Source organism: Capra hircus, chromosome 10, assembly GCF_001704415.2.
Source record: "Capra hircus breed San Clemente chromosome 10, ASM170441v1, whole genome shotgun sequence".
Taxonomy (NCBI): Eukaryota; Metazoa; Chordata; class Mammalia; order Artiodactyla; family Bovidae; genus Capra; species Capra hircus.
Genome location: NC_030817.1, coordinates 7,725,846 through 7,745,035, shown reverse-complemented (window position 1 = coordinate 7,745,035; position 19,190 = coordinate 7,725,846). Strand labels below are relative to the sequence as shown.

The window sequence follows — 19,190 nt, the reverse complement described above, 5'->3', positions numbered from 1 at the left end:
AGCCCACAGTGTGGTGAATGCCATATAGAAGCAGAACTAAATGTTTTTCATTCCTGTTAATTAAAATCCAAATTTAAGTTATTTACTGATCAAAGATGATATTTACAGCATTTAATGAGAGATTTTTGATCTTCAAACAAGAGTCTCCCATGAAGCTCATTCATTATCTAACATTTAAAGGATTCCACTGTTATTCAGTTTATCCTAGACTGTATCACGCGTTATTAGCCCCAACATAAGAGCTAAAGATAAAAGAGACCATTTAAAGTATTTTAATAATGGTTCAATATAGAAACTAGGTGCTGTGCTACGAAGCTCAGTCATGTCTGACTCTTTGTGACCCCATGAACTGTAGCCCGCCAGGCTCCTCTGTCCATGGGGATTCTCCAGGCAAGAAACTAGAGTGGGTTGCCATGCCCTCCTCCAGTACCCTTCTCCAGGGAATCTTCCCAATCCAGGGATTAAACCCAGGTTTCTCGCATTGCAGGCAGATTCTTTACTGTCTGAGCCACCAGGGAAGCTTAAGAATACTGAAGTGGGTAGCCTATCCCTTCTCCAATAGAACTTCCTGACCCAGGAATCAAACCGGGGTCTCCTGCATTGTAGGTGGATCCTTTCCCAGCTGAGCTATCAGGGAAGCCCAATATTGAAACTAGAAGAGTGTTTTCGCTATGTTATGGCTATTCCATGTCCAGGACATGGTAGGGACTTCCAGAGAAGCTTTAAGTTTGGGAGGCTGGTTTACCTATTTAGGATGATGCATATTGCCCAGTCCAGTTATTACATGCATTCCAGATGTCACCTTTTTTTTCCCCCCCATTTTGATGAATGTATGATTCTTATAGCATTTGTTTTCTACCACTGTGCTCAGACTGTTTGAGTTTGGGGGTTAAATCCCATTTTGTCTTCTCTTTTCAGAAGTTGGTTTACTGGGGACTTTTCTCCTATTACCACTTCTAAACACTTGTCCCTACTTATTTCATCCATACATTGAGCTATATTCCTTTTACTGTGGTGGGGAGGGAAGAAAATGTGATACTTAATTAGTTCTGCATTCCCTCCAGTGTTATTCCTAACTTAAAATACCATAAAAAGTAATTTCTTGTCAGAATGCATTTTTATTGAATTTCCTCCTGTGCTTGACTTCAGCTGCAATTTCTAGTTTCAGAGCCTTGCATCAATGTCTATTCACTGGCACAAATTATTTGTATCACATTTCAGGAAACCATCAGTGGAGCTCCTTTGCTTCCTTCGATTAGAGAATCAAATCTGTGAGCCAGATCTTAAGTTCGAGGGCTGTACAAATAGATGTGCGCATTCCTGGTAAGTGAAATGTACATTTCTTGTATCAGATACTGTCCCCATTTTATTCCTTCACTTAGTTTTAAAGAAGTGCAGGAAATTGTGTTTCTGGAGGATAACCTATGTAGGGCTTTGATGATATGTTGCTTTGAAATAAAGACCTCTATAGACTGTTCATAAACATCTGAATCTCTATAATTACTACCAGAGAAGGGAAAACAAGATCCTGTTTATATAGTAGATAAAATAAATATTAAGTGCTTCTGAGACTGATATCACATTGCTTACAATTCGTCAACTGGAACATTCACATCTTATGTCAATAGATCAGTTCTGCTATTAAATAACACATCAAATCATACTTAAATGCCTGCATTTTGTAAATATTTCAAAATAATCTCCTAAAACTAGATTAGGAATAATATCTCTAACTAATTGAGACCTAATGGGGGAGTCTGTTTTTCTGAAGCTGACTTATGTCTGAATTGTATCAATCAGTCTTGCTCTGTTTTTAAGACATAGTTAACTGTGAGCATAAAAAACAAAGCAACTTGAGGTTGTCAAAGATCACAGATAATCCCCTCAATGTTGATTCTTTGAGAATAAGTTTGTAGTGTATAGAAGCAGTCATTTTGATTACATAATATTGTTGATGTTTAATTAATAGACTATTTCAATAAATGTTTGCTTTTGTGAGTCAGGAGTCTGAAAAAGTTCAAAAACATTATGATAGCAGAGAAGGCAATGGCACACCACTCCAGTACTCTTGCCTGGAAAATCCCATGGACGGAGGAGCCTGGTGAGCTGCAGTCCGTGGGGTCACTAGGAGTCGGACACGACTAAGTGACTTCACTTGCACTTTTCACTTTCATGCATTGGAGAAGGAAATGGCCACCCACTCCAGGGTTCTTGCCTGGAGAATCCCAGGGACGGGGGAACCTGGTGGGCTGCCGTCTATGGGGTTGCACAGAGTCGGACACGACTGAGGCAACTTAGCAGCAGCAGCAGCAGCATCTGTGTAAAGTACAATTACAAAAGCAAGTAAAAACAGGAATAGGTACCTGATTTGACTAGGTGAATATGACAAGTTTCTGCTATAAATCATGAGGAACCTGGAAAAACTGGAAAAAAAAAGTGTCCTTTCTGTGCTATAGAAATCAAATTGATTGGAAAAAAAAAAAAAAACTTTACTAAAAGGCAAGTACGAAGGAGCCAGGTAGTGTAATTTAAAGTCACATGAGACAACACTGTGAGCATCACACTTCCGGGAAGAAAGAAAGCTATATGCAGTCACTCTGGGACTGTGGCTCTGGTTGGGAAGGTTGGTAGGACTTAGGCAGGCAGAGAGGAAAGGGAAAACCATTCCTAATTGGACGGATTTATAAGCAAGGACCGGGGCTTCCCCGGTGGCTCAGTGATAAAGAATCTGCCTGCAATGTCGGGGACTTGGGTTTAATCCCGGGTCAGGAAGATACCCTAGAGAAGAAAATGGCAACCCACTCTAGTATTCTTGCCTGGGAAATCCCATGGACAGAGAAATCTTGTGGGATATAGTCCATTGGGACACAGAAGAGCCAGGCATGACTAAGTGACTAAAGAACATAAGCAAGAATCAAGTTTTGTACTTGGATGGCAAGGTGACTCAAATGGAGAACTGGGAGGCAAGACTGTGGGCCTATGACAAGTTTATGGCAAAGCTTTGATGCTACATTATTATCGTACACAAAATCAAGTATCGTGTCCAATAAACATTTATTTTACACTCAGAATCAGTACAATAAATAATTTTTAAAATCAAAAGACAAAAACACTTTGGCACAACACATAAGCTGCAGGGGGGGTTCCCAGGTGGTTCAGCAGGTAAAGAATCTGCCTGCAGTACAGGAGACGCAGGAGACTTGGGTTTGATCCCTGGGTCAGGAAGATGCCCTAGAGGTGGAAATGGTAACCCAGTCCAGGATTCATGCCTGGAAAATCTCATGGATGGAGGAGCCTGGTGGGCTACAATCCATGGGGTGGCAAAGAGTCGGGTGCGACTAAGCCGCTGAGCCCTGAGCATGCATGCGTGAATTGTAGATTCTTTGACTGGAAAACTGCAGAAGCCTGATCTTTAAACATTCACCTTTCTCTCTGCTCCACTGATGATCCCCTTATACTCCTCGTTCTTTCCTGGTCTGCCTGTTGTAACTACTTAGGAAACAGAATCATCAATGCAGTATTTTAAAGTATTTTCATGATAGTCTTAGGCACCTTGAACCACTGTTGCCCTAAATGAGTCTGTGGACAATGCAAGGGCCTCAGAGTCTTCTCAGCCACTTGCTTCAGCCTCACTTGATAGAATGTAGATTCTGAGCCCTGTCTCCAGAGACTCTGATATGGTGACTCCAATATGGAACTCGGGAAACTGCTTAAAAGCAAAGTGAGACAGAGTCTACTTCATTAACCTCAGCCTCCTCTGTTTTGTCATTCTTTCTGCTATAGAGCTGACTTACTATTATGCCAGTGTGTTATCTGGCTGTGTTGGAAATGACTTGAAAGATCTCTTAGAAAAAGGAGAAAAGTCAAAAAGATCATGCTAATAAGCTTTAAGTTTATTTAATATGTGATAGCAGTATCTTGCTTCCTACAAAATACCTGGCACATGAACCACCAGCAGATATAAAAGGATCAAGTTAATGAATGCATAATTTAATTTATACTTTTCCACACTAACATTCAAGGTACTAAAAAATAAGGAGAGCTACTTGGTATCTCTATGTACCAAAACTTGTTTCTAGATAAAACAACAGTTCCAGGGACATCCTTCCAGAATGCAGTTTAATTCTTAGATAATCAGAGTGTTTTGCAGATCAATAATCCTTATCATCCTATCAGGCATAAAGAGATTATTGCTCCAGATTGACTTTTAAAAGAAGATAGAAGAATATTATGAAAAGAAGCTAATACATCGTTGATCTCACGATGCTTAATGAGAAAGTCATTTCACAAAAGACTTCTACATCCATTACATCTGGGGGTTTGTCTCTAGTAAGAATTCTCTCATTTTGAAAATGCTGCTTCTTTTGATTGAGGGCTTACCAATTTTCACTGCATGTGTAGCATTTATCTCCAATATAAATCTTCTGATTCTGCAAGGGTTGAATTCTTGGTGAGGGATTTCCCACATTCATTATTTCCATGGAACCTCGCCCGCATAAATGCTCTGATGTTTAGTTTGACATGAAGTGTGTTTAATGTGCTTTTCCATATGCCTCACATATGTGGGACTTCTTTCTTATAGCAACTGTCTGCTTTGTAATAAGAATTGATCTGACTCTCAAATTGGTCTCAGGTTTCCAAAGATTTCTTTCTTCTTGAGAATTGCAGTTTGCTTCAAATATATGAGCAAGAAATACATCCTCAGAATTTTCCTCATCTGGAGAACTCACCTAAGTTTTTCTAAAGATCATTTCCCAGAAATGCCCTACTTTGATAATGATTTCTCAGTTTCAGAAAATTTATCATTATGAAATGGAATGACTGCATTTAAATTTCAACTGAAATTTGAGGATGCAATAGGTGTGAATACCAAATTTAGGTGCCAGAACAAAAAACAAATATTCAAAACAAATGACCTATTAATGACCCTCAATCATCTGAAAAATATATAAATTGCTTCATAGATAACTTTGTTAATAGAAAACTGTTCTGAAGCGTCTTTCTAGCCAACAGGAGAGCTTAGAGTATCTACTATCTTAACTGAAACCTCTTCTGAAGCCTCTTTCTAGCCAACACGAGAGTTTAGAGTATCTACTATCTTAAATGAGAACCTTCAGTGTAAGTATTAGGAAAATCAATATATGACTCCTGCACTTGAAAAGACAGAGGATGCTTTAATTATTTCAAGGAATTAGGCATTCTAATAGATACTTTAACTGCAATTAAAAGTCCACTTAAGACATTATCATGAAATGAGCAGGACAAGTGTGAGCCTTTGTAGCTTTTGCCTAGGAAATAGAAAGAATACCCCAAACTGAGAGAAAATTCCAAAGAAATAGTAAGAGAGGAAAATAAAGCCGTGTATTGATCATCTGTCTTACATTTTTCATGGTAAATACAGGTTCTGTGCATTTTGGATACTTCTATTTTCATCATTGGTAACAATCCTTTGTCCTGAGTTGATGATCAAACCTGTCATCAGGGAAATGCACAAAATCTATTGAGCAGACTTCGCTTGGCTCTTCTTCCTGGGTGAATTCCACAGATTTTCATAATACTGAGTTTCAGAACTTGCCAACACGTTTCTCTTTTCTGTGTTAGGCCTTAGTATTTTGCTTTTAGAGAAGGAAATCCCAAGACATCCGAGGGGGAAAAAAATCAGCCCGAAGTGTGTTGATGCCCTTTTCTCTTTGAAAATACACTGGTATGCTTATAGAATCTAGATTTTATCTGAAAACTGGTCTTAATTTGTTCTGTGAAGACTGTGGCCCTTGATCCCAGTGTTGACTCAGTTCTTTCAATCTTTGAGGATGGTGTACAGAATGGGTGTCTGTATCTGCCTATCTGAAACCAGTCTCCACCAGGTCAAGTGGCAACATCCACCTACGTGTTATTCCATTTGGTACTTGGGGAACAGGTTTATTTTTCTATTATATCATTGAAACATAGGACATAAGCCATACAATTTTCTAACAAAACAGAAACTTCAAGTAGACATATGTTCCTACAAAGGCACACATTCTTTTCTCAGAAAAGACACACGGAACATTGCAATGCATTATTGAACAAGAATAAGACACAGTCACTGTCTGTTAATTCCTTCTATTTACACTGAGCAAGGAAGAAATGAGGACATGTTTCTGCAAGAGGATTTTCTGATTCGGTTACCATTTTCTGTTTCATCGTTCTTCATAGGGAAATAGCTTCTTGAAAGAACCTCCATCTTCTGATATTGTGATGAAAAGTCATGCCCACGGTATCCAGGGTCTCCCTGTTCTCTAGATGTTTTGACTTTACCTAAGCCTGGATATCCCTGGTCTGATGGCCAAAATCTATGTTACGACATGAATTTGAGAAATAGTCTGAAGTTATAGGAATATATATATATATATATATATATATATATATATATATATGTAACACAGTGTTCCAAATCGCACCACGCATGAGTGTGTTCTCAGGTGCTTCAGTCGTGTCCGACTGTAACCCACCAGGTTCCTCTGTCCACGAGATTCTCTAGGCAAGAATACTGGAGTGGGTTGCTACCCTCTTCTCCAGGGGATCTTCCTGACAAGGAGATCAAACCCGTGTTTCTTATGTCTCCTGAATTGACAGGAATGCCACTTGATAAACCCAAATTGTACCATATCTATTTGTTGAAATTTGTTGTTAAAACTAATCTCAGGGTCTGTCTGTTGAACGAATATCAGTAATTTACTGAGAGCAAAACTACTGAAGTCAGTTCACATTTTCAAAGGATAGACAACTTCCAAAGACTGAAAACCTGCCTAAGTGTATTAAAATGGTTTTATTCACCAAAGCTCTGTTTGAGGATGATTTCTGGCCTTCTGGGTCACAACCTTACAAATCATTTAATAAAATCTTATTTTTACCTAAATGTGGATATGAAGAGATGGAGTAACATCCAATGGCAGGTCCTGAAAATGAGGAATTTCTGCTGAACGTGATCTCCATTAGGAAGTGAGTTGCCTTTACATTAGATTAGATGATTTTGTCTACACCTATCAATAGCATTATGAAATTGTTTCATAAGTTCACTATGTGTCACTATATTTAGTCACTCTATAATTCACTATATTAGTCAGCATTCTCCAGAGAAACAGAGCCAATAAGATGCTGTGACAACTAATTCTATGTGTCAACATAGACTGGATAACAGGATGCCTAGATGTTTGGTGAACATTACTTCTAGGTGTGTCTGAAATCAGTATACTTGAATCAGTAAACTGAGGAAGGTGAATTGACCTCTGAAACTTTGATGGGCATCATTTCATCTGCTGAGGACCTGAATAACACAGAAAGGTAGGGAAGGGAGGCTTCTCTTTCTCTCTGCCTAACTACTTGAGTGAAGTCACTCAGATGTCTCTGACTCATTGCAACCCCAAGGACTGTAGCCCACTTGATACAGGTGGGCCCTCTGTCCATAGGATCCTACTAGAGTGAGTGGCCATTCCCTTTTCCAGGGGATCTTTCCAACCCAGGGGCTGAACCTGGCTCTCCCACATTGCAGGTAGATTCTTTAGCCTCTGAGCTGCCAGGGAAGCTCAGAAAGGTAGAATAATGCCTGAACAGGGGCATGAACCTTGGGCCCTCAGATTAAAAGTCTGATGCTCTACTGACTGAGCTATCCAGGCAACTACTTGAGCTGGAATATAAATCTTCTCTCACCACTCAGTGATCCAGGTTCTCCAGACTTTAGATTCAAGCTGCAATTGATATCATCGTCACTCTAGCTCTTAGACCTTCAAACTATACCACTGACTTTCTTGGTTCTCTAGTTTTCAGAGGGCAGATTGTACGACTTCTCAGACTCATCGTCACATGGGCCAAAACCTTATGTATGCATGTGTGTGTATATATATATATATATACACACTATAAGATTTGGACTTCACAGGTGGCTCTGGTGGTAAAGAACCTGCCTGTCAACACAGGGGATGTAACAGATGTGGGTTCGATCCCTGGATTGGGAAGATCCCCTCGAGGAGGGCATGGCAACATGCTCCAGTATTCTTGCTTGGAGAATTTCGTGGACAGAGGATCCTGGTGAGTCCATATGGTCGCAAAGAGTCAGACATGACGAAAGCAACTTAGCATGCATGCGTATATGTTATATACACAAAACTTTTTTCATAAATTAAAATATATATATATAATTTGCTGTTGTTTTACATATATATGTGTATATATATTAATATGTAATTTTTTATGTTTCTCTGGATCTCCTGACTAAAGAATGTCTGATAAGCTAAAGACAAAGTAGAGCCAATGTTCCAGCCCAAAGGCTGCAAGGCTGGGAATTTTCTTCTTATTCTGGAAAGTCTGTCTTTTGTTCTATTCAAGCCTTCAGCTGACTGGATGTGTTCCACTGTCATTACAGAGAACAATCTGTTTTTCTCAATCTTCACTGACTTAAAGATTAATCTCATCCAAAACCACCCTTTAATTTGATATATAAAATTACCATCACACTTGGAGAAACAGAGGATCATCATCGAAAAAACAGAACAGGATGCGTGGAAAAATTCAACAGTGAAAAACCGAAAGTGCATCCTCAGGATACGTGGCAGTTGTTTTCAAATTGCCTTTTAAGGAGAAATTTGGATTGAATGAGTTGTAAGACCCCTTACAGCTCTAAAATTCTGCATGATAGTAAGTTATGTGGGTTATAAATAATACAAAAAAGGGGAGAAATATAGAAGATAATTTTTATCTGGTCAGTACTATTCAGGACCTAATGATTCAATTTGCAAGTTATCCAAAGTTTTCTCTTTTTATGTTCATCTGCATTCTACCTTTCAGATAAGGTAGAGCTTATTCAAAATTGGCCTTGAGTTTTCTTATAAATGTCAGTCTCTTGCTTATAAATGTCAGTCTCTTCTTGTAAATGAGGAATTGGCTGAGAGATAAAATTAGAATCAATCAATTTTGCTTAAAATTGATTAATTTTTTTGTTATCTATGGATTTCAATGGCATACTAATGAGTTCCCCTTTATCATAGTTAATTTGAGGTTTGTATCTATAGGGAGTAAAGAAAGTGTTGAATTCCAGAAATTATTTGAAAGTCAAGCAAGCATTATATAGTGATTCAAATGTTTTAGACAGCAAATCTGAAGCAGCAGCAGGATGATTGGCAAAGGAAAGTAAAAAACCTCTTGAACTTTCTATTTCCAGCAACATTCATGTATTTTCAGTATAAAATGGCTCTATGAACCATATTAGTATTACAGTAGGATATTAGATAGCCTAAAGGGACAATCTTGAATTATACCTGAGTATTCACTTTGACTAATGTGTCCTTTTGGAACATTTGAGTAAATCTTGAAAATAATAGATAATAGTGCAGAAAGAGCCCATAAGCCAGTTTTTTTTTTTTTTCCTCTTATTTTCTTGGAAGCTTCTCTGTGATGAATAAAGCTTAAAAGTAACGGAACTTTTAGCTTTCTGTCTCTTAACTGATGGCATTTCCAAACTGTACCAATTGCTTATTATTTTATAATTTAATCAGTATTTTTCAAATTACACAAAACATATTTTCACAGTAGAGAGATAGCTATTGATTTCATTAATATGTAAAAATAAAACTATAATAACAACAACCAATGTGACATGCCCTGGTAAGTAAAAGAGCTAAAGCCTAAACATAAATTATATATGATTTCTTCTAAAATATATTTGGGTAGTTTTGTTGGTTTGTGGGTAATATGAAATAAATTAGATAAGATTTGGGGAGGGAAGTTTGATATATTAATATCACAAAATAAAAGAAGTACTCAGTAAATATTTAGGAACTCATGTACAAAGTGACACATTTTCAAAATCTTCTAAAGATCATTTCAAATGTTAACTAAATATAAATAGACAAATCCCAAATATAATTGACGATTTTAACCAACCTTCTCTCAGTAACAGATAAAACACATGGACCAAACACACAAAAAAATTACAGTAAGATTATAAGATATGTGAACAATATATCTTGACCTGTGTAACATTTTAGAGCATTACATCCAATCACTGAAGAATACACATTCTCTTCAAATGTACATAGAATATCTCTAAGATAGACCGAATATTGGGCCACAAAATAAGTCTCAAAATTAATTTAGATATCAATGACATTGAGATATTGAAAGAAGACAAGGGAATTTAGAAGTTTAATGGCACATCATTAAGTAACTGATGACAGTGATATCATAAGGAAAGTTTTGAATTACATAGATATGACATACACAAATTTTAAGGTACAGACATAGAAACGCTTAAAGGGAAACTTATAACAAAATTGTCCATATTGGAAAAATCAGTGTTAAAAAATATTAAACTAAAAAATTTAAGCTAAAAAGGTATTAAAAAATCAAATAAAAGTAGAAATCAATGAAATTGATTGTAAAATACAGAAAATCTAAAAAACTCATAATTTAAAATTTAGCAAACTCACAAATCCTAGCAGACTGAGGAAACAAAGGAAATGAATGAAATAGGAAAGAAGGAAGGAAGAAAGGGTGGAAGGAAAGGAAGGAGGGAAGAAAGCAAGAAAGAGAAAGAGGAAGGGCAGAAGAAAGCAAGAGAAGAAAGAAAAACTGCTACCAATATCAGTAGTAACAAAGGAAATATCATTATAACATCTATAGAAATGAAAGAAGAATACATAAATGTTATGAGCAACTTTCTTCTAATTAATCCAATGATTCTGATGAAATTGACACTTTTTAAAAGCATAAATGGCCAAAACTAACACAACAAAATAAATAATCTGATTAGCACCTATATATATATGTGTGTGTATATATATATACATATTTATGTTAATTTATAATAAATAGCCTTCTGATAAAAATAAAATCAAGGTCCATATAGTTTTATTTGTAAATTCTGCCAAATATTTTAGGGCAAAATAATAACTATGAAAATAAAGATAGAAGGAAATGTTTAATGATTCGTTTCTGTAGCTAGCATAATTGCAACACCAAAACATGACAAGATGTATAAACACAGATCAGTAAACCTGAATTTACAAACCTTTAAAGCAATTAGACTATAATACATTTATGTACTTTTGAAATAATATTGCAAAGAGAGATGTCTTTCTTTGATGAAGGCCCATCAGGATCTTGCTCTGTATCTGATTAAAAGTGACTCTATGAGAAATTAGCAGCCTTCCAAATCATAATGGATTAACCTGCAGATAATCTGGACTGACTCAATCATTTTGTCTGATGGTACCTCTTTAAATTAATTGCTTTTTATTTCCTTGCTTGACCAGCATTTTAACTTTATATTCTGAAATGATATGACAAAAGTTGGTTGGACCTTCTCCGTTTTCAAGATCCCAGAGAGAAAAGAACCAGTCAGAATTAACCAGACATGATTCTGATACATCACAGTGCTCTTATTTTCTAGCTTATGTCGTGATTATCTTTTTTGTTTCTCTGTCTAGAAATTAGGTTGACCTCCACGGGTTTAAATCAATGTTTAGGCTGACAAAGGAATGAAGGTAATTCATATTTAAATGATCCGTAAGTGATGATTATTAAGGAAGCCAAGTTGCCACACCTTAGAACACCTTTCTTCTAGAAATGCAACAAAATTAATGAGAATGGAGATACTTTATTTTGTTACGTATTATTTCTCTTTGGGCCAAGCAAGAAGAGATGTTTGATTAGGAAATAAACATTTATAGAATTATTTTCAATTTTGACAGAACCTCAAAATAAGATGTATTAATCTATGGCTTACTTTTTACAGTTTGGAACACTAACACTGGGTTTTTGAGAAGAATAAATTGTAAGATTCAAGATTACAAATTCAATGTAATTGAATAGCTCTGTAACACCTTTCTCGATTTAATTAGGAAATATTTGGAGCAATAAACTTTAAAAAGAAATCATTCTGACGGTAGAGCTAGTTCAACCACAAACAATGACAACTCTCACACAACATTATAAGAAATGAATGATGAAATTCTCCTGAAGCATTTCTTGCTGTGATCAGGATCAGCACATTGACTTTTTCCACAAATGTTCTGCACATTCACATAAAGCAGGTTACAGGACCCAAATCATAATTGTTGACAGTTCTCTAGAAAAACTGTCTTGAAGTTCACAACTTGACTTTCAGAGAAATCCCTCAAGAGACTTCTCTCAGAGGTGCTGACGCATTGCATCACTGAAATAACAAGAAGTGCAAAAGTGTAAACAAACACAGCCAGGGCCCTTGGAACTTAAGGAATCCAATAAATCTATGCAACTGACTTCAAATCCTACACACATCCAAAGTACAAACTTCTTTGTTTACATAATGAAAATATTTGTCAACAGGGCATAAAGGTTAGATTGTAGAATAGAGCTGGGGAAAATATGTGCCTGTGAGAGTCATACCCATTCCCAGTAGACACTCAATGATTTGAAGCCATGACTGACTTTCTACCATAACATCTTTCTGGCCCTGCAATTGGCAGATACTTCTTTTCCTTATACTTTTTGAAAGTGAAAATGAAGTCACTCAGTCATGACCGACTCTTTGTGACCCCATGGACTGTAGCCTACCAGGTTCTTCCCTCCACGGGATTTTCCAGGCAAGAGAACTGCACTGGGGTGCCATTTCCTTTCTACTTCTTACTGCTATACAATCACTCAGTCGTGTGCGACTCCTTGTGACCCCATGGACTGCAGCACCCCGGGCTTCCCTATCCTTCACCATCTCCTGGAGACCGGAGTTTGCTCAAACTCACATCCATTGACTTGGTGATGCCATCCAACCATCTCATCCTCTGCCACCCTCTTCCTTTTTTGACTTCAACCTTTGCCAGCATCAGCATCTTTTTCAATGAGTCAGCTGTTCGCATCAGGTGGCCAAATACTGGAGTTTCATTTGCAGCGTCAGTTCTTCAAACGAATACTCAGGATTGAATTTCTTAAGGATGGAACTAGTTTGATCTCCTTGTAATCCAGTTCAGTTCAGTTCAGTCGCTCAGTCATGTCCGACTCTTGGCGACCCCATGAATCACAGCTCGCCAGGCCTCCCTGTCCATCACGAACTCCCAGAGTTTACACAAACTCATGTCCATTGAGTCAGTGATGCCATCCAGCCATTTCATCCTCTGCTGTCCCCTTCTCCCTGGCCCCCAATCCCTCCCAGCATCAGAGTCTTTTCCAATGAGTCAACTCTTCGCATCAGTTGGCCAAAATATTGGAGTTTCAGCCTCAGCATCAGTGCTTCCAGTGAACACCTAGGACTGCTCTCCTTTAGGATGGACAGGATGGATATTCTTGCAGTCCAAAGGACTCTCAAGAATCTTCCCCAACACCACAGTTCAAAAGCATCAATTCTTTGGTGCTCAGCTTTCTTCACAGTCCAACTCACTTCCATACATGACCACTGGAAAAACCATAGCCTTGACTAGACAGACCTTAGTCGGCAAAGTAATGTCTCTGCTTTTCAATATGCTACCTAGGTTGGTCATAACTTTCCTTCCAAGGAGTAAGCGTCTTTTAATTTCATGGCTGCAGTCACCATCTGCAGTGATTTTGGAGCCCCAAAAAATAAAGTCTGACACTGTTTCCACTGTTTCCCCGTCTATCTGCCATGAAGTGATGGGACCAGATGCCATGATCTTCGTTTTCTGAATGTTGAGCTTTAAGCCAACTTTTTCACTCTCCTCTTTCACTTTCACCAAGAGGCTTTTTAGCTCCTCTTCCCTTTCTGCCATAAGGGTGGTGTCATCTGCATATCTGAGGTTATTGATATTTCTCCCAGCAGTCTTGATTTCAGCTTGTGCTTCTTCCAGCCCAGCATTTCTCATGATGTACTCTGCATGTAAGTTAAATAAGAGGGTGACAATATACAGTCTTGATGTACTCCTTTTCCTATTTGGAACCAGTCTGTTGTTCTATGTCCAGTTCTGTTACTCCCTGACCTGCATACAGGTTTGTCAAGAGGCAGGTCAGGTGGTCTGGTATTCCCATCTCTTTCAGAATTTTCCACAGTGTATTGAGATCCACACAAAGGCTTTGGCAGTCAATAAAGCAGAAATTGATGCTTTTCTGGAACTCTCTTCCTTTTTCCATGATCCAGTGGACGTTGGCAATTTGATCTCTGGTCCATCTGCCTTTTCTAAAACTAGCTTGAACATCTGGAATTTCACGGCTCACATATTGCTGAAGCCTGGATTGGAGAATTTTGAGCATTACTTTACTAGCGTGTGAGATGAGTGCAATTGTGAGGTAGTTTGAGCATTCTTTGGCATTGCCTTTCTTTGGGATTGGAATGAAAACTGACCTTTTCCGGTCCCGTGGCCACTGCTAAGTTTTCCAAATTTGCCGGAATATTGAGTGCAGCACTTTCACAGCATCATCTTTCAGGATTTGAAACAGCTCAACTGGAATTCCATCACCTCCACTAGCTTTGCTTGTAATTATGCTTTCTAAGGCCCACTTGACTTCACATTCCAGGATGTCCGGCTCTAGGTGAGTGATCACACCATCATGATTATCTGGGTCATGAAGCTCTTTTTGTAAACTTCTGTGTATTCTTGCCACCTCTTCTTAATATCTTCTGCTTCTGTTAGGTCCATACCATTTCTGTCCTTTATCGAGCCCATCTTTGCATGAAATGTTCCCTTGGTATCTCTAATTTTCTTCAAGAGATCTCTAGTCTTTCCCATTCTGTTGTTTTCCTCTATATCTTTGCATTGATAGCTGAGGAAGGCTTTCTTATCTCTTCTTGCTATTCTTTGGAACTCTGCATTCAGATGCTTATATCTTTCCTTTTTTCCTTTGCTTTTCACTTCTCTTCTTTTCACAGCTATTTGTAAAGCCTCCCCAGACAGCCATTTTGCTTTTTTGCATTTATTTTTCTTGGGGATGGTCTTGATCCCTGCCTCCTGTACAATATCACAAACCTCTGTCCATAGTTCATCAGGCACTCTATCTATCAGATCTAGTCCTTTAAATCTATTTCTTGCTTCCATTGTATAATCATGAGGGATTTTATTTAGGTCATACCTGAATGGTCTTGTGGTTTTCCCAACTTTCTTCAATTTACATCTGAATTTGGCTATAAGGAGTTCGGGATCTGAGCCACAGTCAGCTCCTAGTCTTATTTTTGCTGACTGTATAGAGCTTCTCCATCTTTGACCACAAAGAATATAAACAGTCTGATTTCGGCATTGACCATCTGGTGATGTCCATGTGTAGAGGCTTCTCTTGTGTTGTTGGAAGAGGGTGTTTGCTACGACCAGTGTCATATGCTAAGATAACACTTGCTCTGACAAGTGTTCCTTGTAATCCAAGGAACTCTCAAAAATCTTCCCCCGGACCACAATTCAAAAGCAACAATTCTTTGGTGCTCAGCCTTCTTTATGGTCCAACTCTCACATCCATACATAACTACTGGAAAACCCATAGCTTTGACTGTACTCTGCTTTTCTTTTATTTCTACATAGTGGTTTATGCCTCCTCAATTCTTTGTTATTGCCTTTTACAAATTTTCACATTTTCCGGTGATTCTGGTATGTGCATGCTGCCACATACTAACCTATTTTAAATACTTCACCTGTACTCCCACCTCCACACACACACACACACACACACACACACACACACACATGCACACACACAGTGGACACTTTACTGGTACTCTCCAGTCTGATTCCCTTTAGAAGGCACCAGGCTTTATGTTAAGCATTTTACAAACATTATCCAATTTCTTTATTTCAGACATTATGGACAATTTACCAATGAAGAAATCAAGTCTTAGTTTCCTTCCCAATGTATGTCACAATTTATAAAATGATAGAGTCACAATATTCTTCTGATATCAAGGCCTAGATCTTTTAATCACTAAGTTATACACTTCTCGATGAGCTTAGAGTACCTATGTGTGGGTACCTTGTGTGATTCAGAAATACATGAGCTTGTATAAATCTGTTGAATGAAAGCAGCAAAAATCAACCAAAAGGGACAATGTTCTCTGTTGTTTGATGCAACTCTTAGCAGGGTCACTGTGATGCAAGAAGGAAGCCCTGCTAGAGAAAAAAGCCTGTCAACCCTTCATAACTTTGGGTTCTATATCCACAGATCTAACCAACCATGGATGAAAATACTGAAAAAAATATTCAGAAATTTCTAATAAAACCAAACTTGAATTTGTCTCATACTTGCTTATTTATATAACATTTACACTGTATTGGCTATTATAACTAATTTAGAAAGGATTTAAAGTATATGAGAGGATGTGCATAAGTTGAATGCAAATACTTCATTATCTTATATAAGGAATATGAGTGTCCATGGAGTTTGGTATTTGCTGATACTGAGGGCTGACTATTTTTAATGATGCTATGGTCCAGGGTCAAAAATTGTCCAAATTCTTTCCTGTCCAGCCAAGCATCCCGTCACCTATCTTAAAGTTCTAAGGAAACTAAATTCAAAGACCAGTGACAAAATAGAAATCCAAAAGCTTCTTAATTACTGGCTGTAGAGCTCTGACACTAAGACTTATTAACACTAAGGCTGACACTTGGCCTAAGTGGGGTCTTGTACTCAGTTTTTACTCCAGTCCCAGTGCTTAGCTTTATCCTAAGCCCCAGTCAAAATGCTTGTCAAATCTTAAAGTGCAGTTCATAAGGTCAGTGCTTAAGTCCATTTACATTCATAATCACATGAAATCAACAGAGAAAAAGAAAAGAGTGGATCAATAAAGCCTCTGGTTTATCTAATCTACTGGTGCATGAAATGTAAGAGGAAGTGAGGAGTGGATCCTATTTCCCTAATAATAACTGTTCTTTAACCTGCCAAGGTCTGGCTAATCACAATATCAAGAACTCTTCTCTGCTATGTGGCCTGGCTGTGTGAAGAGGTATCTAGCAGAGATGGCATAAATTTCATTGCAAAAGGAGAAAAGGCTGAAAATGCCTCTCCAGCCCCCAACACAGACATACTCTAAAGTTTAATCACTCATTCATTCTACGAATATTTATGGAGCAGACGCTGTTTAGGGTTCCAGAGAGATTTCAACAAACAGAACAAGTGCATGTCATGCCATCGTCAATATTATATCACAGTGATATTAGTGGTGTTGTGGAAGCAACAGACATTACTATGTAAAAAATAATGTTTAGAAAGTGATAATTGCTATTAAGGTCTTCCTGGTGGCTCAGCAGTAAAGAATCCTCCTGCCAAAGCAGAATACATGGGTTCAATCCCAGGGTCCGGAAGATCCCCTGTAGAAGGAAATGGCAGCCCACTCCAGTGTTCTTGCCTGGGAAATCCCATGGACAGAGGAGCCTGTCCATGGCATTGCGAAAGAGTCAGACATGACTTAGTGACTAACCAATAGCAATTGCTATTAAAATAAAAATATCATTTGACAAAATGTCACACAATGAAGAAAGAGCAGAGAGCTGGAAGTCAAAAAGCTTGACTTTTTCTTATATACATTATTGTTCAGTGTGCCGTTGCAAACTTAATGTAGTCTCCCTTATATTCTCATCTATAAGATAGAAAGATCAAAATTATATGAAGGTGTAATACTCACTGCTTTTCTAGGTGGCTCAGTGGTGAAGAATCCACCTGCCAGTGCAAGAGACACAGAAGATGTGGGTTCAGTCCTTAGATCGTGAAGATCCCCTGGAGGAGGAAATGGCAACCCACTCCAGGATTCTTGCCTGGAGAATCTCATAAATTGAGTAGCTTGGTGGGCTACAGTCCATAGGGTTGGCAAAGGGTCAGACAAGAGCATGCATACCACAACAATAATACTTATAAGAAGCAAAATGTAAATTATAGCTAAAGTCAACTGAGTTCTTGTTTTGTCTAGTAACTGTTTTAAGTATACTTGTCATACTAATTTTAATCCTTATAACAATCCTAGGAGGGAAATGCTACTGCTATGCCTGTCTTACAAATTATAAGCTGATGTAGAGAGACACGAAATATTGTGCCCAAGTGGAAATATCAGAAATTGAACCAAGGTCAGCTTTCATTAAATTTCAGCATACTGGTATACTACAGTTTCTTTTATTATATATATATAATATTTTATATTATTATTATATATATTATTTTATAATATATATTATATATATAATGATTGAAATTCTGTAATTGACTGACTTTTGTGACTATTATTATTATTTTTTTTTTTTTCTGAGCAGGAGACATCCAAGCAGAGAAGCAGATATCCATGAGGTCTCAGGGTATGGTTATGACTCCTTGGTTTCTCTTAGCCAGGATTTTCTTATCCAGTAAAACTGAAAATCGGTCCTGAAATATACGGATGTATTTCTCTTAAGACATAAATTCTACTGAGATGGAAAGATGATAAGTAAAACCAACATATTTCAAAGTTGTTGATTTTGTAGATTTTTATTTTTAAAACTTCCCACAGTGAAAAATCTGCCTTTAACTATGTAGAATTGCAAGCCATTGCATATTCAGGAGAAGTAGGAAATAGGCATGGGAGGATATTAGGAGACAGGGGAAAAAAAAAAATTCAACACTTCTTACAAATAGCCTAAGTTTTGCTCAGTTTCCAGAAGGAGAAACAGTAATGAGGAAATGTGAATGTTAGATAAGTTGTTCACTCCTTTTCGAGGAGATTCAGTCTTGCTGCAGAAACCTAGTATGGATATAAAACCAATGTTAAGTGTTAGTTGCTCAGTCGTGCCCGACTCTTTGCGACCCCCTGGACTGCAGCCCACCAGGCTCCTCCGTCCATGAGATTTTCCAGGCAACGATACTGGAGTGGGCTGCCATTTCCTTCTCCAGGGGATCTTCTCAACCCAGGGATCAAACCCGGGTCTCCTGCACTGCAGGCAGATTCTTTACCCACTGAGCTACAAGGGAATCCCATGGAGAATGTTACGGGATTAAATTTACAAAGAATGAAAAATTTATCCTCAGATTTAAAGAGAGACAGCTGAGTTGAAGACACCAGCTCTACTTGCTTTTATACATGTCTTTTTGTTTAGATCTCCCTGGAGCACCATCAAGCATAGTATCCAGAAGGGGAGTATTGAGAATATACATCAGTGGAAGGAACACCAAGGGACAGCATGAGCATGCACACTGGAAATAGTCATGGGGGCTATCTAATCAAACTCATATTAATGGTAAGAGTACTAAATAGGAACAGCATGAAATGTACAGGCAAGAATGAGCAAGGA

The 19,190-nt window shown here is 37.9% G+C and overlaps 1 non-coding gene across 1 annotated transcript; it reads right to left on the bottom strand.

The window, feature by feature from the left end:
• Nucleotides 7,583-7,655, bottom strand: TRNAK-UUU. Its single transcript has one exon. It is a non-coding gene; the product is annotated as a tRNA-Lys (tRNA).